Source organism: Physeter macrocephalus, chromosome 14, assembly GCF_002837175.3.
Source record: "Physeter macrocephalus isolate SW-GA chromosome 14, ASM283717v5, whole genome shotgun sequence".
NCBI classification, from domain to species: Eukaryota; Metazoa; Chordata; class Mammalia; order Artiodactyla; family Physeteridae; genus Physeter; species Physeter macrocephalus.
In genome coordinates, this window is record NC_041227.1 from 127,968,913 (window position 1) to 127,991,133 (window position 22,221).

Sequence of the window (22,221 nt, forward strand, 5' to 3'; positions counted from 1 at the left end):
CTCCCGCCTGAATCCCACACCCACCGTCCCCCAGCCTCTCCCCCAGCCTCTCCCCCACCCAGCCTCCCCCAGCCTCTCCCCCAGCCTCTCCCCCACGCCGCTGCCCGGAACCTGCTCTGAGATCCGCCCCTCCCCGGGCAGGATGTCCCTCTGCAGAGCCCAGGAGAGGTCGAGGTCTCACCAAGGCCTCTCCTCCACCACCGCCCAGCATTTCGGGGGCGGCTCTCCCAGTTCACACTCTGCGCAGGCCCCAGAGGATAAGGCAGGCTCAGCCGACCCAGGGGACGGCCCGGGAGCCTCCTGCCGCTGGGCGCCTGACCGCCCTGGCGGCTGTGACATGACAGCACGGACTCAAGCCCGGCTGGGAAGGCCCTTCTCGCCACCGCCAGACCCCCGCCCGGCTCCTCGAGGCCGCCTACCCCCGGATGAAGGAGGAAGGGTGCGCCGCAGAGTAGAACTCAGGCAGCCTGGGCATTTCCGGAGCCAGCCCTCCGGCCCCCGACTCACACACACCCAGGTCGACCCCCAGGGCCCACCGCTCCGCCCCAAGACAAGAAGATGAGAGGAGGGGGGCACAGATTCGGGGCCGGGAGCTGGGTCAGGGCTCCCCTCTCTAAGACGTGAGTGGGGAAGGCTTTTTCTCGGCCACACTCCAGCAAGGCTCCCCAATCCTCTTGTTTGCCAAAGCAGCCGGGCGCCTCCTTCCCGGCCCCAGCTGAGCCCACGGGCCCCAGCGTCTCTGCCGCTTGCCCAGTGGAGGAGCAGGTACCCGGGGTGCTGAGCCCTCCAAGGGCACACGGTACCAGGGACGCAGGGCAGACGATGACACACAGCAAGGCAAGGGCAGGCAGAGGCTTTAGAATCAGACACAGCAGGGCTGGAAGCTCAAGCGTTCCACTGCTGGGCGACATTAGGGGAGATGCTTTCCTTCTCTGAGCCTAGCATTCCAGGTCCGGAAGATGCTGTCAGGATTGAGACGTCGATCCACGTGCAGGGCATTTAGCATGTTCCACAAATGACAGCCCAACGTGAATAGCTGATCACGGAAACCTCACGTTTACATGGCTGAGTGAAAAGCTCTGAACCATGTAGTTAAAAAGGGCTACACCTCGTAGTGACAGGTACGGCCACCTGGGGAAGCAGGGGGTGCCCACACACCCACACAGCCCTAGACGGGATGCACTCCGACAGGGCGCACGGGCGCACACGCACCCAGGTGGCCAAATTTATCCATGACGTTTGCTACCCGAAGTCCCTCAGATCGAACACCTTCTAAACATACACACACAGCTGGGGCCTGGCCCACCGAGTGGGTGAGATGTTTCTGGGTTTTTTGTTTTTTTTTTTTTAATCCAAAGAGATAACTGAAACTAGGAATTTCTGCCCGGCAAACCAAGACAAACTTGCCAAAGAGCATCCCAGCGATTTAGAGAGGAGAGGGAAGGTAATTCCAGCAGAGTTACAGCCACTGCCCCACGCTGAGATTTCCCCCCAAAATAAAAAGATAAGATAAAACCCCCTAACTCTCCCGCAGCCCCCTCCGGGGTTCCTCAGACCCCACCTCCCACCCCATCTCCAGCACCAAGTCTCTGCTGGTCTCCAGGCAGGGGTGAAAATAAAGGGAGTTTTGTCCTTCTCCCCTCCTCGGCGGGTCTGAGGGAGTTTATCTGACACTCCAGCAGGCTTTGTAAACTGAGTGTCCCAGGATGAACGCTCCCTTAAGAGTCGCTTGGCCTGAGACAGAGGGACCCTCTCCAGAGGAGAATGGGGAGCTTGTTCCGATGGTCTTTTAATATGGGGGGCGGGGTGTCACCGAGGACAGGCCTCCAACAGACTCTCACAGAAGGGTCTCTGTCCCGGGGCTACAATGGAGGGAATTCTTAAAGGCACAGATGCTGAAAGGGGAAAGGAATTTTTTTTTTTTCTCCCTAAGAGGAAGGGAGGGAGGTCAGGGCGGGAAGGAGAGGGGGTGTGATGAGGCCTTCTCACTCCCCAGAACAATTCAGGTTATAACAAGGCATCTCAGCCTGAGAGCAACAGATAGGCAAGCAGATCAGAGGCCCCACGGAGCAGAATTAAAACAAACAAACAAAAAAAACAAAAAGAAAAAAGAAAAAGTTAAAAAAAAACAAACCCACTTCATCTGATGTATGCGGCCAAGGGTATGGCCATGTTATCCCATGATTTAAGTATGTCAATCTTGTTCAAACTTGACTCTTGTAAACAGCTGCTTTTGCTCAGAATAAAAGATGAAGATTTGATAAAAAAAAAAAAAAAAAAGAATTCTACTCGAGTCTGTTTGCTTTACGGGTTCCCGGTCTGCTTCCCAAATCCAGGATGTGAACCCCCCAGCCAGCAGGAAAGAATCACATTTTTTCCTACGTGAAGGGCCTCTATTCCATTATCAATCCTTGGAAGGCCGTCTGAGTCCAAACGTTCACTCTGGGAAAGGGGGAAGCAGAGCCCCCCAAGGCCCTTAATTTTAAATAAATAAAATTCTCTCCATCCACAGGAAGAGGAGGGTCATTTATTCTTCTAGTTCTTGATTTTGGTACAAGGTCACCCTAACAGATTTCTGAAGACATCTCAAACTATCACAAATGACGTTTTATAAAGACTGCCCTGCGAGCCTGTTGCATGTTTTGATTTCGTTTAAGTTGAATTGAGCATTTCTCCAAGAAGTCAAGCTGTGCTCCACAAAGAGCTGGGAGGGGTCAGGCATTTCTCCTTTCCTACCTGGCTCGTGGTCACCTGCCCAAGACAGCGAGGGAAACAAGGAGACATCCTTGTTCATCCTCCATGCTGAAATTAATCAAGGAGTCACCTAGTCCACGTCTAAAGTACGCAGGGAGGAAACCAAGGCCCCACGACGTGACATAACTTGCCCCAAACCACAAGGCAAATTAGGAGACTGAAATGGGCAGAAACCAGGTCTCCTGGCTGAGCAACCATCTTACGGCACAAGGGAGAGAAACGTGCTCAGGACCACACCTAGCGAAGACCAGTAACCCCTTCTGAAAGCAAGACACGTAGCTGTCTTTCCAATGTCATGTGTCGGGATAATCTAGCCAGAGGCCATGGACCCTGCATCCACAGACACAGAGCAGCAAAATGGCGGAACAGTGTGGGCCTTGGACCTGTCAGGTCACCGAGTATATATTGTCTCTACTGGAGTCGGCATCAGGCCAGTTGCTATGAAATCGGAGAATGCACACCTCTGATTTCACTGGAAAAAAAAAGATCCAAGCATGTGAAACAATATATAGTATTAGGCAGGCAGTATATAATGTTATAGGTTATCAGTGCTGTAGAAGTTCAGGAAAGGGAAAGACTGGATGAAAAAGAAAACACTGCCAAAGTAGAGAGTAGGCGCCCGGTTGGTGAGTCTATTCAAGTCTAATCCGGGCAATTACCGGACAAGGATATTGGATTTTATGGCCCCTACACTGGTGAATGTCACTGACCTTGCACTGGGAGAGCCCAGGGAAGGAAAGAAGGAGGACACGGCCCACGAGGAAAGGAGCAGCGAACAGGTCACAGGGAAGAACGGGTTGAGATACGCTCACCGCAGACCCCAGGAAGGAAGAGCTAACTGCAGCGCCCCCTCTCCCCAGACCCCGCCCCGTTCAAGCCAACAGAGGTTCCTGGGGCTGGTCATTTGCCACATTTGCCTGGCACATCCGAGGGGACTTTCTTTACTTAAGTCATCGCACGTAAGCCAACGGAGGCTGCAACGCAAATTCTGCACTTCCAAGAAGAAAGCCAAAAGTGAATTGGACCTCTTGGGTAGAAAATGGGCATTTTCCTCCCCAGTTAAACCCAGCAACATCTGAGCAAAGCTGTAACTGCAGGCCAAGCAGACAGAGCCATGGAGTTGGCCCATTTCTTTAAAATCGACACGGGGTTTAAGCCAAGAAGTGGGGGGAGAATAAGTGGGAGGAGAAATCCAAGATTCGGTCCACCTGGTCCAATAAATGAGACACGCTCCGACTCCCATCTGCGTCCCCCAACCTCAAGGACACACAGGCTCCATCCTCCACCCCACCCAACCACGTCCATTAAAAGGGTCTCTTCACTGGGCGAAGGACAGAGTACACGGCGGCTGATGGGAGTGCAGCTTAGATGGGGCAACAGTTTCTCACCTGATCCTGAGCCCATTTGCAGGTGACGATGGTACGGCGTCGGTAGCTCTCTCCAGTTTCCAAGTACAACATCAGAAGGGCAGGACTGGCCATGGGTCTGCTCTGAAAGCGCAGCTGAGCTTTGAGCTCATGGCGTAAAGTATACACGGTGCTGTTCCAGTGACCGCAACTTAGAACCTCAACACAACACTTCCACCGAATGCCTGGACAATGGGCCGGGCCGCTTTCCTGTCCCACTCGAATACATGCGCCCACCCTTCCAAGCCCTCTTTACGTCCAGAGTCATCCTCTACCTGCCCACAGTTGTGGGAGATGGAAAACACACCAACTCGGTACGCCCTGGCCCCAGCATCCTCCGTGGGACTCAGTAACAGGGACATGATGCTGATACGTGGTTCGGACTTGCGCATCTCCTAAGTGAACAGAGTCAGCGCCGCACCACGGGGAAACTGGCTGGTTTGAAAAACCAGCTGACGTGCGTCTGGATCCTGACTCCGCGTTTGCTGTCAGTGCAAAGACTGACAGCTCTCCAAACCAGACGTTGCACCTGTAGAGAGGAACGTGAGGATGGCAAGGTAGAGGAGTGAGACCTGGGGGAAAGGCCTGGAACTGGCAGAGCGGTTCCGGAGACGTCCTCATCAGGGAAGACTCCAGTGGATGCATCTCTCAGTTAATTTTGCTGTTAACGGTCTTCACATTGAATTTGCTGTCCCGTCTGCAGAGAAGAGCGAAGTCCATTTCCAGCTCCACTCCCAGAAAGACGCAGGGCCTCGCCTCCACCAGGAGGAGGAGGAAGAAACACTGCTTTGGGGAGGTGGGCTGTTGGGGAGGACGACGTGAAGGACGGGTGAGAGCTCTAGAGCCGCTATCAAATCCACGTGATTTGTGACTTCTAGCACGTCTCAGAAAAAGCGGGGAGCCAAGCTTGCAGCTGGATGAGGACAGTCACGTGCCGAGCCGGAAGCAGATCAAGCTCTGGCTCTGCCACTGACTAGCAAAGGTGACTCTGGACCAAGCAGCTTAAGCCCTGGAAGCCTCAGCTTCCTCATCTATTAAATGGGGCAACGCTAAAGACAGCGGCCAGCAGCCTCCTGGGACACCGTCGCCTCGCACACCCCCTTTCCTCCCGCTCCACCGCCCTCCCTAAAAAGACTGTTGATGCCCCGGCCGCAGAGTGGAAATAAGCCATCACCATGGCAGCGAGCTCTTCTCTGAAGGACCAACGACCACGGAGCACCTGCCAGGGCAGCAAGGTTTCCTTTAAGAGCTCGTACAACCCACGGGCCCGAGTCACAGCTCCTCAAACAAAGGCTACCTGTGTAGCGTGCGGACGCAGCAAGGAAAGTAGGGTCCCCCACCTTGAGCTCAACAGCCTGGAGAGCAAGGCTGTGTCTCTACCATGGAGCCCCCAGAAGTTGGGGCCCAAGCTGGCCCAGGGATGTGCAAACACAAAGGAACCATCTACGTCGATGCACCTGGGAGGCCGCTCCAGAGCGAGCCCTCCATGGGACCCAACGGGGTAGCCCATCTCCCCGCCGGGCTGCCAAATACCGGAGCCCGGCGAGAAGTCAGCACAAACCCACCGGCCCCAGCTCCCGCCACGGGGCCTTCTCCTACCCAGCACGGGACACACGTGCCCCTGCAAGGTAGACTGGGAGCGACGCCACTAGTCGAGAGATGCTCAGAATTAGGGAAGGTGGTTTTCTTCGCTTTGAAGAAAGCTCAGCGAGAGGTGCCACTCTAAGCAGCGGCTGCTATTCCCAGGAACAACCCTTTCGTGCGGGGAAATGAGAACCGAGTCGCGGGCGATGCACCGGGAGGCCGGACTTCCCAGCTCCCCGATGGAGCGGCACTATGTCCCTTGAGAAAAACAGACTCTCGGAACTTCCCTGGGGGTCCAGTGGTTAAGACTCCGTGCTTGCAGTGCAGGGGGCGCGGGTTCGACCCCTGGTCGGGGAACTAAGATTCCCACGTGCCGCGCAGTGCGGCCAAAAAAAAAAGGAAAAAGAAAACGTGGCCTCTCAGGTTCAGAAATTCAGAGGAAAGCACTGCCGAGGTTCATTCACGTATCAACTTTCACTGAGCATATCCGCCTGCCCTGCGCTCTCCCAGGCCCCGCGTATCCAAAGGTAAACAGAATCAATCCCCTGCTCCTACCGTACGACGCTCTGCTGTATTATCCAGTAGCCCAGCTCGTCCACGGCAAACACCTGGTGTTGTCTCTCTGCATCCTCCCCGCCCCAGTTTGCAGAATCCCCGTGGCCCTGGGCAGGGAAGCTGCCTCCACCCACAGACCCGGGTGTGAGGCACGTGAGCACAGGACAGCATCTGGGCATTCCACCTCCCGGCCACGGGGATGGGTCAGGGTGAGCGCGCTTCCGGGGTCGTCACTCGGGGCGCCGAGCCAAAGGCGTCCTCTTGCATCTGCTGGGTCTGTAGAGGCTTCTACTCTTTCTGCTTCCACTAGGGGAGTAAAGCTAAGAATGAAAAGAAGTGCAGAAAAACAAAGAGCCAACAAAATCCCCCGAGAGCACAAGCCCTAGACTTCACAGTTAGGTGGACAACCCCAAGCTCATGGGTTAAAGCCAGCCAGAGTTGGTTTCTCTGAAACTTGCAGCTAAAAGCGACCCACCTAAAAATACCCTTCTTTTATGGATGACGAATTGAAGGCAGAGAGGCTCAGTGACTTGTACAAGGTCACACATGCATCGTGTGACTGGGGCGGGACGGGGCCCCAGTGCTGGGCATGCACCGCGACCTGGGTTGGAACCGTGGCTCCATCCTTCAAAGCTCTGGGGCCTTAAGGGTGTTCCTTAAACTCTCTAAGCCCCAGATGTCAGAGATGAGAGTGTCCACACCCAGGGCGGTGAGGACCAAGGAAAACGGGCTCTGGACCACCTGCTCTGATCTGCCCGAGGCTGGCTTCTCTCTCTTCCCAACATAACAGCGCTCCTGCTTGCCGGCGCTGGCTGGTGGATCCCTTACGTGGGGATGTGGAAGGAATAGGGCTGCTTCCTAGTATAGGGGACACAGGCGACATCCAACGGTCGGTCTGACCAGTGAATGCGGCCATACAAGCATCTCCCCCACGTCAGTGTCCTACAGACAGCTGCCCAGGGTGACAAGGGCAGAGACAAACGTTTGGAAAAGAGGAAAGCAACTGGGGAAGGCGGGGGGCAACGGGGGCCAGGGTGAAAGACGAAAGCAATTCCAGGAAAGGCGGAAAAGCCCAGTGGCCGGGGTGGAATGAGAAGCCAGGGCCATCTCAGCTCCCTGGTTAACCACATTCCTGGTTCCCATTTCGGAAATTTAATTAAAAACCCAAACATCTATATTTCCCAACTGGCTGGCCAGTGGCCACGGATTCCCTTCGATTCAGAGAAACTCCCTCTGCGTGACCCTGGGGCCACGACACACACCCCGTGTGAAGCCAGAGGAGGAAGGGTCGCGGGCAGGGGTCACGGGATGGCAACTCCCCCATAGAGAAGAAAGCCTCCTCCTGGCTTGGGAGGATCCTGTTCTGTCACCCCAGCCACAGGAATAGCAGTTTTGTTTCTCGTTGCTTCATTTTAAAAATTAAAAAAAAAAAAAATCATGATAAAAAAATAAAAATGAAAAAGAACCACATTCGTGGTGGCTCCAGAGACACAAGGTCACCTTCGGCCCACCGCGTAGGGGAAAGTGCAGAGGCCCAGAGAGGCAAAGCCGCCCCGCGGCTGGCGAGCAGACCACCCGGCCCCCGGGGTCAATAAAACCACTTACTGCCGGTGCCTCCCCTACGCCCACCGTGAGACCGGACACGTGTGCTTGGGACGTCGAATGACAAACGGGATCAGACAGAGCTTTCAGGGCTCGCTCACAGCTTCGGGAAGAAAACCTGAGACCAGAGGTGCTCATCCTAACCCAGGCACCGGCCCAGGGCTCCGTCAGAGCTGCCGTAGAAATCTGGCATCTCACCCCCAGGCTCCAAAGGGCGTGTCTTAGGACACTCGACTACACAGAAAAGGGTTCTACGGAAAAGCAATTTATTTTTCCAAAAAAACCCCACACTCAGCAAACTTCATATATGCAGTTTGACCATTCAGGACACGTGGACAGAGAGGATTCTCCCCGAAGTTCTCCCAAATCATGAATCCCATCTCTGTGTTCCCAGCCGGCCCTGCCCCCTCCCTCCCCCACCAACACTAAAAAAAGAGTCACTTTTCACAGGTGTGGGAGATGAGGGGTTAGGAGCCCGTTCTCCTGGGTGGGATCTAGCTGTGTCATTTCACTCATCTGTGCCTTGATAGCCTCTTCCGGAAAACGTGGATGACACTTATTTCAACAGGTTGAGGGTGGCACCAGATGGGGTAGGGATATAAAAGCACTTGAAAAACTCCAGTGCCAATAATGGGGGTGTAAGGAACCCACTAGATCACCAAACGTTTTCATTTAGAAAGAATGGATGCAGCAGACTCGGAGCTGAGGGCCTCCCCACGTAAACTCTCTGCCCCTTACTTCCCTGGGCTCTTAGCTCTTCGTGAAGATTCTTCCTCAAAGCGAGAAGGAGATCCCGATGGCTCCCTGAGTACACACTGGGGGAAAAAAAAAAAAAATCTAACCGTCCTAGTCCATTCGCATTTAACATTAGTTAAGTGCCAATTCACATCCACTGGGATGGTGACTATTACTAGAAAAGGAAGAAGGGAGGGAGGGAGGAAAGGGCTGCCAAGGATGTGGAGAAATCGCAACCCTTGTGCCTTGCTGGCGGGAATGTAAAATGCTGCAGCTGCTGTTGGAAAACAGTATGGCAGTTCCTCAAAAAATTAAAAGTAAAATGACCCTATGACCCAGCAATTCTACCTCTGGGTATATACACAAAAGAACTGAAAGCAGAGACCCGAACAGATATTTGTACCCCTACGTTCAGAGCAGCGTTATTCGTAGCCAAGAAGTAGAGGCCACCCAAGTGTCCCTCAACAGATTAATGGATAAACAAAATGTGACGTATACATAAAACGGAAAACTATTCAGCCTTAAAATGGAAGGAATTCTGACACACACTACAACGTGGGTGAAGCCTGAGGACATGATGTGAAAACAAAGCAGACACAGAAGGACAAATATTGTATGATTCCACTTACAGGAGATACCTACAGTTGTCAGAATGATGGAGACAGAAAATAGAATGGCAGTTACCAGGGGCTGGGGGCTGCGGGAGTTAGTGCTTCACGGCCACAGAGTTTCAGTTTGGGGTGATGAAGACGTTTTGGAGATGGATGGTGGTGATGGTGGCAAAACAATGTGAAAGTACATAATGCCACTGACACGCTGAAAAATGGTTAAGGTGGTAAACTGATGTCCGTCTTACCATAATTAAAAATGGTTAAAAATTTTTCAAAAGTTAGTTAAGTGAAGAAGGTACGAGGGCAGAAACGATCACTGTCGCTTAGAGCTCCTGAGGGTTTCACTCACATACTGAAGAATTTGTACCCAAAGGCCAGCATCTCAGACACCTTCTTTTCCACGCCTGAGGCACAACACTGGCCCAAAGAGCACCCCGCCCAGGTACTGACCCGAAGCAATTGCACCAGTGTCTAAAGAACCATCCAAGGACTTCCCTGGCAGTCCAGTGGTTAGGACTTCACCTTCCAGTGCTGGGGGTGCGGGTTCGATCCCTGATCAGGGAGCTAAGATCCCACATGCCTCGTGGCCAAGAGACCAAAACAGAAAACAAAAGCAGTATTGTTAACAAATTCAATAAAGACTTTGAAAATGGTCCGCATCAAAAAAAAAAAAAAAAATCTTAAAAAAAAATAAAGAACCATCCAGCAGGCACCGATATTTGCAGAATTAACGAGCGAGGAATCTGAAGCAATGGATTGGAAATGCGTCTATAATTAGGGAGAGGGAATATACTCCATTGGTGGCTCAGAAAGCATGGCCGAAATCCCCAACGGATTATCTGATGGAACTGTTGGGCAGGCAGAGATGGTCTCTCCCGCCCTGTCCTGCTTGGGCTCTCAGACCAGTGAAAGGAAAGGGAGGAAACTGCTAAAGAGAAATGAGGTCAAGGGCCCATGTTTCAGGCAAAGGCGGCGGGTCTGAAAACCATTAAAATCAGACCCTATAAGAGGCACCTTCCAAACACCTGGGAGCCTCACGGACCCTGAGGGGAGGGACTGATTTATTTCTGGAGACCCAGAACCGCACTCCCTCCGTCATTTGCCCGAATGCGGCTGCTTCTGTTTTCACCATCTCCAGAAGGCAACTGGTTTCAAGACTTCTGTGTAAAAACCTGTACCAACACACCAAATACGGGGGGGAGGTGATGATTCACATGCCCAAAAGAATTCTTTGACAGAAACTTGCCACTTCAGCATTCCTGTAGCTTACAAACTTCCTCCAGGCCTTTCACATATCATGTGATCAACCGAGATTGGTTGTGTATAGATATTCTTCCAGGCACAAACCTAGTCTGTAAAGCAAGGGAGCCGGAGTGGTTTCGAACAGACTGTCTTTCGCCAATGGCATAGCTCAAAGAGAGGAAATCTATCCAGGACCGTTCCTGTCCTCTTGTGAAATGAGCTCAGTGCTTCCATCCTGTGAGGAAGGGGGTGCTGACTAGACGTGGGGGAACGCCACCCAGTTCCACGATGACAGTGGACATTGCCTAGGACGATGCTGGCCAGAAAGAGAAGTAGCAGGGTCTGCCTGGGCACACAAATGTCCCAGGGAGCTGCCTCTTAAAGCTGCCCAGGCTCCCAGGGAACTCACAAACCCCAGAGGAGAGGCTGCAGATCTTATACCTAAAGCCCAGAACTGCAGTTCTTTATCGTTCACTCAAACGCAGCCACTTCTGTCTTCACTGAGTACAAAGGGCACCAGATTTCAAGACTTCTATGTCACAACCTATGCCAACAAAACAAGTAAGTAGATGTGGGGGCCAGACCAGGTGGAGGCAAGCCAGGAAGACTTCCTGGAGGAGGAGGAGGACAGAGAAGCTTTGTGGCTGGGTACGCTTGAGTGGGAAAAGGCTCATTTCTGGCTTTAGCTGGCCAAGAAGTCAATCAACTCCCTGTTTCTTACAGTGTCCACCTGTATTAAAATGGCCTGGGGTGCTTGTTAAAAATACCCATTTCTGGGGCTTCCCTGGTGGCGCAGTGGTTGAGAGTCCGCCTGCCGATGCAGGGGACACGGGTTCATGCCCCGGTCTGGGAGGATCCCACATGCCGCGGAGCGGCTGGGCCCATGAGCCATGGCTGCTGAGCCTGCGCGTCCGGAGCCTGTGCTCCACAACAGTGAGAGGCCTGCATACTGCAAAACAAACAAACAAACAAACAAAAAAACCCATTTCTGAGTGCTACCCCCGACATGTACCAAAACAGAACCTCTAAAGGTGGGGGGAGGGTGGGGATGGCTGCTAAGAATACTCAGATTTTTACCAAATTCTCCAAGCACTGCATTTTTATGCAAATCACAGGGTGCAGGCCAGGGGGCTGGGGGAGCAGCTCCAGGTACGCCGGCTGAACCGGGTCCACGCTGATCTGGGAAGAGCTGGGCAGGGAAGGACCCATGAGGAGTCACCGAGAAGAGGGACAAGGCAGGTGCAGACAGAGGGCTGTTCCAGGACTGTTTAGTCACAATGTCCCCCAAGCCCTCTCCCACCGACACTTCCTGTTATGATCCTTACTGGAGCTGGCCGGTGATAGAAAACATCTGTGCCAGTGCACAAAGGGCAGGGGAGAGAGGGAAGGAGGGAGAGACAGAGAGACAGAGAGAGAGAGAGAGAGAGACAGAGAGAGAGGATGAATATCTTTCAGTTTACAAGCTATAACGGGAAGGCTGGGAGTATATGAAAGATCAAGTCTAGGCGACCAGACCCTAATAGTAGTGAGAAACTCTATCTGGACAACAGAAGTCTGATTGGTTGAGATTTAAGTAACCTCAGAACTTCCTCACCCCAAACAAGCATCACCTACACTCTACCTGCGGGCAGCCACCCCCAGCTGGAGAAGACAGCTCGAGTTTGCGTGTGTATTGTCGGTGGAAGGTCTGGACTACTGTGGTCTCTGCTGCAGGCGGCAGGAGAAGGGCCTCTTTCATGAGTTTCCTCAACTTCACACAAGCGCTCTCTTATGCAAAGACGCTGGGCCAGCCTCCATCCACATGGGTGGCTTCCAAATACCCCTCCAGGCTGGCTCTCCTCAGCCCTAAAGAAGAGGGGGATTCCCCCCCCAGCCCAATATTGCTGGACAAAACCCTCAATCCACACTGAGGCACGAGCGGAAACCCACGTTCCCTTAGATCTGCCCAGATCACCAGTAAACGCTGCCTCTGCTGGGTTGGCACCCCTAGCGCCCGACACACCTGCTGCTCAGAGGGCGTGAATCACAGGCGCGGCGCGCTGGACTCGCCGCCGGAGGGTTCGGGGCTCGACAGCTGGCTCTCACGCACCCGGATGTCGCCCTCCACCTACACACCCCCCCGAGGCACGTTGGGACAGAGCAGGCTACAACCCAATTTCTACTAAACGACTCATTCCCAGGGGAGGTCCACAGAAGGAAGGAGAAGGGTACACGGAGATGCTTCTCCCACTCATGGTCAAGGGTCCTCTCCCCTCTACACCCTGGAGGGTCTCATCTGTCCTGCTGGCCATAAACAGTGAGGAGGGGGTGAGTTAACCTGGGGAAGAAGATGGGATGGACTTCTCAATTTTGAACCATCTCCAGAATAAAGACCCTCTGCCTAGATGAATAAGCTTTAGTGCTCTCCTGTAGCACAGCGCTCATCGTTAAGGATCCTATATTGTACACTTAAACATTTGCTAAGAGGGGAGAGCTTCCATTAAGTGTTCTTGCCGCCAAAAAATAATAAAATAATAAATACGAGGGTGGGAGGAAACTTTTGGAGGTGATGGGTATGCTTACGACAAAGATTGTGGTGACTGTGGTGTCAGTTGCACAGCATATACTTATCACCAAACTCACGCGTCGCATGAAACATGTATAACTTTCTGTATGTCAGTCATGCCTCAGTTAAGTGCTCTTTAAAGTAGACAGCCTGCTGAATCCCTCTCAACTTTCACTTTTTCACAAGACAGCACTTTCTGCCATGCAGGATCCTGAAATGGATCCTGGACCAGAAAAAGGACATTAGTGGGACAACTGGAAAAAAATTGAATAAGGCCTGGAGATTAGTTCAAAGTATTCAATCCATGTTAATCCCCCACTTTGATCATCTCACTGTGAGTCTGTAAGACGTTAACATATAGGGAAGCTGGGTGACAGGTATAAGGGAACTCCGCGTACTGTCTGTGCAACTTTCTTGTAAATCTAGATTTCTATCAAAATCAAAAGTTAATAATTTTTATTTATTTATTTATTTATTTATTTATTTTTGCAGTACGCGGGCCTCTCACTGTCGTGGCCTCTCCCGTTGCGGAGCACAGGCTCCGGACGCGCAGGCTCAGCGGCCACGGCTCACGGGCCCAGCCGCTCCGCGGCACGTGGGATCCTCCCGGACCGGGGCACGAACCCGTATCCCCTGCATCGGCAGGCGGGCTCTCAACCACTGCGCCACCAGGGAAGCCCAAAAGTTAATAGTTTTTAAAAGGACAGCATTTTAAATCCAGCTTCCTAGTAAATCTTTAGTCTCTGGCATTGCTAATATAATTTCGACCCTAGTCCTGAAGGCAAATTTCAAGTTACTCTCATAACCAATGCTGATCAACTCTTTGCTTCAGGAAAAAAAAAAAACGAAACAAAAACTGCATTCACTCAGTAAGCATTGTCTGGGCTCCTACTGTATTCTGGCTCCCAGCTGTGGTATTATCTGCTGGCTAAGTGGTGCAATCTTCCTCCAAGCCCACCTCATAAATGTCTACCAAGAGGGGCACTCCTCTGATTTTAGACATGACTGACTTAGAGCAAAGAGAGTGATTTCTGGGAATTTTCCAAAGGAAATAATTCAGAATGTGCAAATTCTTATGTACAAAAGACAGTCACCAATGTATGAATTCAAAGGGTAAAAATCTGGAAGTACCTTGGTGTCCAACAATGGGAGAATTGTCACGCAAACCATGATTCAATGCCTGCAGTGAATACAGTCATTATGTGGGGAAATGTTCAAAAAAAAAAAAAAGTGAGGGCGAATAAAGCGGGAAACAAAGTTGTATATACTGCAAGATTTCAGCAGTGAGGACATATGTCAAATTGCCAGCATTACTGTGGGAACTGGGTGTTTCCTTTCCTGCTTTTTGTTCTTTTTTGTAGTTTTCTATAAAAGACAGAGACAGGGCACGGATTACCTTTAAAATCAGACGGGGTGCAGAGGCGGGGCTTCCGGCCATCAGTGGGACAATTTCAACAGTTCCTCTCCCAGAGAAGGTGAGGAAGGGCCACAGGGTACACACTGCACCAACGTGGGCCGTTCCACGGGCCTGGGTGTGGCCAGGGCACAGGCTCCTGGGGGAGGGGCGGCACCAACACACATCACCTTGTTTCTTCCTGCGGTGCCTGGCTCCCTCCCTCTTCCCAAGCAGGTGCTCACGGGAGGCACCGGCACCCTGCACACTGTCCAAGGGAGACCGTGACAGCTTCCACAAGTGTTCTATGCAGGAGGGACTTGTGGGCAGGAAATGGATCATCACAGACAGGCTGCCAACAGGGCAGGAGGGTGGGGAGGGAACCCCACGTCTGGGAAAGCACCCCCAGGAAACCATCTTCGGGGGAAAGAGCTGAGGACAAGTGCCAAAGAGGGAGGAGGAAAAGGAGGCCCCTGGTTTATCTGTACATCAAGGCGGATTCGCTCATTCGTTCGGCAGACATCCACTCTGCACCCTACTCAGTGACAGGCACGGCGCTGCTCCTAACAGCGCCCACACAAAGGGACCGTGAGAGCAGGGGCTATGGATTCAGAAGCACCTTGCTTCCAGTTCAGGACTCAAGACCACGCCCCCTCCCCACGCTGGCCGGGAAACCTCTTCCATTAACAATCTGCACTGACGGCGCGGGGCGGGGGTACGCCCTGGGCCGACGGCCTGCTACCTCCCAGCCGTTCAGAAAGCCGCCTGACGGGTGGCGCAGTCCTCGCAGTAAAGCCGCTCACCAGCAACCAGGACCAGGGACCAGGGACATTCACCCCGCCCCCGGCGAGAGGGGCTCCAAGCGCTGCGCCCCGATCGCATTCTGGGTCGCCCGTGGGCAGACGACGGGAGCTCACCGAGGCGGCTCCGCGCTCGAGGTAACGGGCCCTGCAGGGCGACGAGGTGAGAAGGGAAGTGCGATGGGGGGGGGGGGTCGGGCGGGTGCGCCCAGGACGCGGACCTCTCCCCCAACCTGGGGCTCTGTCCCCCGGGGCAGCCAGCGGCCAGGCGGCGCTGGAAAGGGAGATGACCGAGAGCGCCCAGCATGGGCGATGACCTCCGCCACCGGGCGAGTCGGCTCCGCTTGGAGAGACGGCTAAAATGACCCCTGGGAAGATGTCAATTACAAGAACAAAAATGTCAGCCCAGCACCCCAAGACCTGCATAAAGCGACGCAGGGGGTGAAATCCCCCCTCTTCCCCCGAATCGCGGGGAAACTTACCTACAGGTAAGGGACTCGACGGTTAGGTAGAATGTGCATCAATCCACGGATGGAGACGAGGTTGTGGGCCGTCCGAGCCCGGCCGAGACGCACCAAGTAATCCACGTTAGGGGGTCCGGAAGCCCCTACCCCATTCCCCACTTTCCATCCAAGGCCAAAGCGCCGGCAGCCCCGGCCTCTGCGCCCGGGACCCGCGGAAATCGCGCTTGGGTCCGCTGGCCCGGGCTCCCCAGCGGCACCCCGGCGACCCCGGCGAGCGCACCCCGCCTCCTCGCGCTCGGAGAGCAGCGCCTCGCCTTTCTTCGCTGCTCATCGCCAGCGCGACCCCAGAGATCCCAGCCGGGAAGCCCTCTGCCGAGCCCGGGAAAGCGCCAAGGGCAAATCCGCTCCGGGCCTGGGGTTTGCAGGTCCGCGGGGCCCGGGCGCCCGCCGGGCAAGAGAGACCCGGGTGAGAAGCACCGAGCGGCGGCTGCCAGTTACGGGGTGTGACGCCGCGCGGCCACACCGCCTCGCCCGCGCCACCTCCGCGCTCTGCCCGCGTCCGGACCATTCTGCCTTTAAATAGCAGCCGGGCCCAGGAGGGGGCGGGGCGGGGAGGGCGGGGAGGGCGGGGAGCGGGACGAACTGTTTCCTGGGAGATGTAGTTCCGTCTTCCAGCCCCAACAAACGCAGGGCAGCGTAGGAATGGTTGGGGTCCGCCCGCAACAGCTGTCCTCCCCTGCGCCCGAACTCCGGAGACAAGCCTGGGATTCCAGCCTCACTGCCAGCTCCGTTAGGTCTAGGCTTCCCTTTGTGCATAAGGTGGGTCACACCAAGCTAAATTCTGCCCAGGACGACCCACCTTAGTAGCCCTGGAGTCGGGCAAACCCAGCTAAGTTGCAACCCCTGCCTGCCAACAACTAGCCGTGTGACCTTCACGTTGGAGTTACCATGTATGCCTCGGATTCTTCATCTGACACAGAGACAGGATATTAGTATCTTCTTCCACTGGATCGTAGAGGGAGGTGACCCTCCAGGGCGGCCTGATCTCCCCATCCCTAAGTGCTAAGCAAACTTGATTTCAAGGCTCCACTTGTGCAAACCACTTGCCACCCTTAGACCCTCCTAGATTAAAATTCTGGAGCTCCCACGGCCCGGTCGGTCAGGCTTCAATTTCTGCAGCCGCCTCTCGTTCAGGCAGGAAATATACAAGATGAGCCTGGAGCATCTCATAGCCCCAGAAAGTAAGACCGCATGAAAGCACATACACACACGCCACACAGTGATGGGGTACATCAAAAGGATACAGAAACCAGTCCAAAGAGCCCCTAATAGCCAAAGTTGGGGAATGATCTGAGCAACAAAATAAGTACAATAGTGTAGGATTATAACCCAAAGTATAAAACAGATATTCATGATTCCATACGGATATACGTAGATAATTGAATAAATAAATACATGAGGGAATATAAACAAAATTCATGTAGATATTTTGCCTTGAAGGAACTAGAGCACAACTTTTGGCTCCTTAAGGGAGGGCTGCTCTTCCTTCTAAGAGTAAAGTGTGGAGGGTGGGTAGGGAACAGAGTACTCCCTTATCATCTAATCATGAGAAAAATTCCAATCCAGGGACGTTCTACAAAATGCCTGACCAGTACCCCTCAAAGCTATCGAGGTCACCAAAAATAAGGGAAGTCTTATGTGAGAAACGTCACAGCCCAGAGAAGACTAAGGAAATATGCGACTAAATGTAATGTGGGACCCTGGACCAGAAAAAGAACATAAGATCAAAACTAAGGAGATCTGAATAAAGCAAGAGGTTAATCAATAATAATGTATCAATATTGATTCATTCACTGTTGCAAGTAAGATGCTAATAAAAGATGCTAATAACAGGAGGAACTAGGTGTGAGGTATCTGAGAACTCTCTGTACTATCTCTGCAACTGTTCTGTAAATCTATTCTAAAATGGATTAAAAACATATATACACACACACACAACGCTTATAAATATCCACCCACATGCAGGTGGTAAAAAATTGCACGATCTACTCTCTCATGTATCAAGTTTCCACATTTTGGGAACAGGTTCATAGTTCTCTCTTCTGTTATTGGTCCGTTTTTTTCCAACTTCATGCCATCATCACACTGCTTTAGTTCTTATAAAATTCTTAGATCTTAATATTCAGTGGGACATTTCACCCACTCTCTTTCAAGAGTTGCCAGGCTATTCTTGGACTTCTGCATTTCCAAATTAAATTCAGAATTAGTGTGTGAAATTTCAAGTACATATAAATGAAAATCGGGGAGGAAGAATACCTCCAGAAGCCCCTCACTGCTCACAAAATTACATGTAAACTTGACAGCCTGGCATCAAAAGCCTTCTATGGTCTGACCTTATCCAACAACCCCCCCACCCCGCCCCGTACTCCAAGCTAACTGGAATATTTGCTGTTTCCAAGTCGACCTCAGCTTTCTCTAGTCCTCACTGTAGATCCAAGTGCCTCCTCCACCCAGACTGCTTCTGCTTATGGAGCTCTGTACATATCTTCTACCTACCTTCCAAGGCCAGCTCACATGCCACCTCTTCCATGAAATCCTCCCAGATGTCCATGACCTGAGAGAACCCCATTCAACCAACGAGCACTTTGAGTCTTTTCTAGACTAAGTTTCTTGAGGTCAGGCATTCACTCCTCTTTGTCATGATCCCCTTATCCCCAACGTTGAGAATGTCGCACAGAGTAAGGGCTTCAGAGGTATTTGGAAATTCGATGTAGTGCTCGCAATAGGGTTCCTGGCACCAGCGTACACTTGTTTTTACTGGTAGCGCCAATACCAATGTCATAGTTGCTGAGGTTCTCCGTTCTCTGGGAGCTTGCTGTGTGCCAGGCACTGTCCTGAACATTTATGATGCATCATGTCATACAATCTCTCAATATGCCAACGGTAGGTGCTATTATTAACCTCACCTTAGAGAAAAGAAAAATCAAAGCTGGGAACAGTTAAGCGATTTGCTTAACGTCGCGGAGCAAATAAAGAGCAGAGTCAGGGCTCAAACCCAGAGGCATCTCTCAGAAACATCTCTACCCGACTCCATGCTCCCAGATAGTGTGGCTATAAATTTCCGGGAAGCAAGGGCTGAATCTTCTTACACCTGTACCTGCTGCACCAGAGTCTGTTCCAGGAGGAGTAGATGCCCTGCTCAAGCTGCTGTCAGAACGTGGATGGACAGGTAGAAAGCACCCAGCACAGTGTCCTTCCTATGACAGGTGCCCAATAAATGTTAGTGAACCCATGATTCCACCTGCTCTCGGGTCCTTCCTTTTGCCCCACCCCTGCCCCACGCATGCTCTTCCGTCACCCATTCTACTCCCCCTTATCGAAAGGAGATGCCTCCAACAGTCCTGCAATGGTGACAAACAAAGTGAGGCATCTGAATGGACCACAGTGCAGGAGAGAGGGGTCAGTGTGAGGGCGGAAATAAAGCACTGGCTTGGGACATGAGTGCTCAAAGCCAGACCCCTTGTCTTCATCAATCAACATACATAACACATGGTATGAGGGCACAGGTCTGCGGGTCATGACTTTGGGAAAGTAAGTTTCCATTGTTTTGCTCAGCAAAAAGGGGAAATCTACCTAAGAGCAGGTACACTCTGAGAGAAGAAAGCATCAGGTTCAGCGGGTGATCTGAGCCAGAAAAAATCCTAGGCTCAAAGCCCAGCTCTGGTACTTTCTAGTAACAGGGTACTGATGGATCTGTCCTCGGTGTCATCATCTGTAGAATGGGGATAATTCATAGGGCTGTTTCAAGGCACAAATGAGTTAAGAGCTGGAAAGCATTTGGGACGGTGCCCAGCACAGAGCACGCACTCAGTAAATACCGGCTCCTCGGTATGCTCCTGGGACCTCTTCAGCTCTTTGCAGGAGCATCTCAGAAGTGCCAGGGGCTTAATCCCTCCAAGGAAAACCCTCAAGCAACGAGGGAAGGGAGCTGTTGGATAAGTATCCCATCCTTTCCCTCCTTCGATTTGGCCACTCTGAAGTTTGCTCTACCCCGTTGCTCAAAGGGTCCCCAGTAAGATTCGGCCCTGAATGCCCAAGGCATAACCTCTCATTAACCCACCATTAACTGACTTCCCCCGTCCTGATTCACTCCCCGCACCCCCATCCTTCAAGGTGCTTCCAAAGATAAACTCCCAAATCAATTGCTTACACCCAAGTACACGTCTGCTTTGAGAAGAATCCAAAATAAGACACCACCCACAAATCGGTTTTCTTTTCCAGATTCTTTATTCGTGCCTATGATTTTCTAAGTCTCCCAGACATCAGGGTTGAAATCTTTGGATCAGTTTTGATTCTTTTGCTCCTCCGAGCCCTCCATGCCTGGAGATGTCTGATTTCCACCATTATTCCTACCCTAGCTCGGGTCCTCACAACCTCCTACCTATTACTTACACCATTCTTCCTGCCTGGAATGTTCCTCCGCCTTTGTCAGGCTTGTCCTTACTAAGTGGCATCCCTATGCCATGCCCTGTGCCAGGCGTGCCCTTCAAGGCTCCTCTGGGCTGGCCTTCCCTACCACCCCATTCCAGTGCTGGCTCTCTTCTCAGAACTTGCTTTACACCGTTAGCCATGCCATTCATTTAACATTGACAGTGTGCTCTTTTTCATCACTGATTACTTGCATTACTGGCTCCTCCAATAAATTTTATTGTCTTAGGGTCAAGAAGCATATCGTATTTTTAAAATACCCTCAATAGGGCCTATGTCCACATTGGCTGGTTCCATTTGGCTGACAAGCTTACCTCGGTAACAAGGTAAAGGCAGGTAAACGGTGTCCTGGCAAGCGGACAAACGTATTCATTCCCCACATTGTACCGAGTCCGCGCCCAGAATCTCAGCCACGAAGCTCCACCCAAAGCACGCTCTTATAGCACGCTGCTGCCCAAGCCGGCAGAATTAATTGGCTGCACCTACACACCAACACCATCCTGCCAGTCAGTATTTTTGACGGTTTATGGCATCATGAGGGGTTAAGGTGGGTGGTGTTACCACACATAAAAAGGATAGTGTCGGGACTTCCCTGGTGGTCCAGTGGTAAAGAATCCACCTTCCAACGCAGGGGACGCAGGTTCGATCCCTGGTCAGGGAACTAAGATCCCACGTGCCGCGGGGCAACTAAGACGGCTCGCCCCAACTACTGAGCCCGTGCACCTCAACTAGAGAGCCCGCGTGCCGCAAACTACAGAGCCCACGCGCCCTGGAGCCTGCGCGCCACAACTAGAGAAGAGAAAACCCGCACGCCACAACTAGAGAGAAGCCTGCGCACCGCAACTAAGACCCGACGCAGCCAAAAATAAATTCAATAAATAAATAATAAATTTTAAAAGAAAAGAAGAGAAAAAGAACAGGGCTCAAATGGCGACATCCCCACCACGGCCTGCCAGGTCTCACAGGACCTGGCCCCCCGCTGTAAAAAAAACAACAAAAAAACCAGATGGTGTTGGCCTGAGAAGTGCTACGAAGAATGGAAGTTGGTAGTTTTCTGCCTCTGCATGGAACTGGGGACCACTCACTCATTCGATCGTTCATCCATTCAACTATTTGGCACCAAGTCAGCACCAGACACTATGCAAGGCACTGGGGTATAATTACAAAGTTGAGAGTCAAGGTCCTTGTCCTTGCGGGGGAGACAAACAATAAATAAGTGAATAACCAAATTAAATACTTGCAGAGTGTGGTAAGAAATAAAGAAACCAACAAGGATAGAAAGAAGAGGCTATAATAGAGGAAAAAGAGAGTCTGACTTGGAGAGGCTTTTCCAAGGAAAGGACAAGTTACAAAACTGATTAAAACTAGATCATTGCTGGTGCACCCACCTGTGCAGCCAGAGAAGGCTTCCTGGAGGAGCTGGACTCTACTTTGTCTTTAAAAGCAGAGAAGTCTGGTTAAAGGATGATGTAGGGGCAGCTGAGGCGAAGGCTAAGAGGCAGGAAAGAGGTGCATGTGAGGGAGATGACCAGGAAGAAAAGAAAGCTTGTCCTCTTCTGCTTGAGGACATTATGAGAACAGGTGTGACACAGTCTAACATCCAGGTGAGACGCAGCAGCCAGTTCTCCTCCACGTCTCCCACGGTGGCAAGAAGCTGTTCGACCCAGAACACACATCTTCCCCTGGAAATGCAGCGGCTTCAGATAGCCCCGGACACCCAGGCGCCCGGGCCCAAGGTGACGGAAGGAATGGGATCCATCTAAGAATACGCCTTCTCCTTTTCACAGAACTAGCACAATTAAATACAGCATCGCACAGAGGGGTCCCCGGGTGTGCGTGGTGGGGAATCAGAGCTTGGGGCTGGCCCTGGGGCCCTCCTCGGGTTAGCAGGAAGTCCTACCGTGAGCTTGCAGGAAGCTTTGTGATGCAAAATCATCTCAAAGCACTGGTCCAGGCCTTCACCCGAGATGCCCTCCCTTCTCCCTTCGGCCATTTCTTCCACTCCAGGGAGGGGGCCAGATGGGTGGCAGATGTGATTGAGC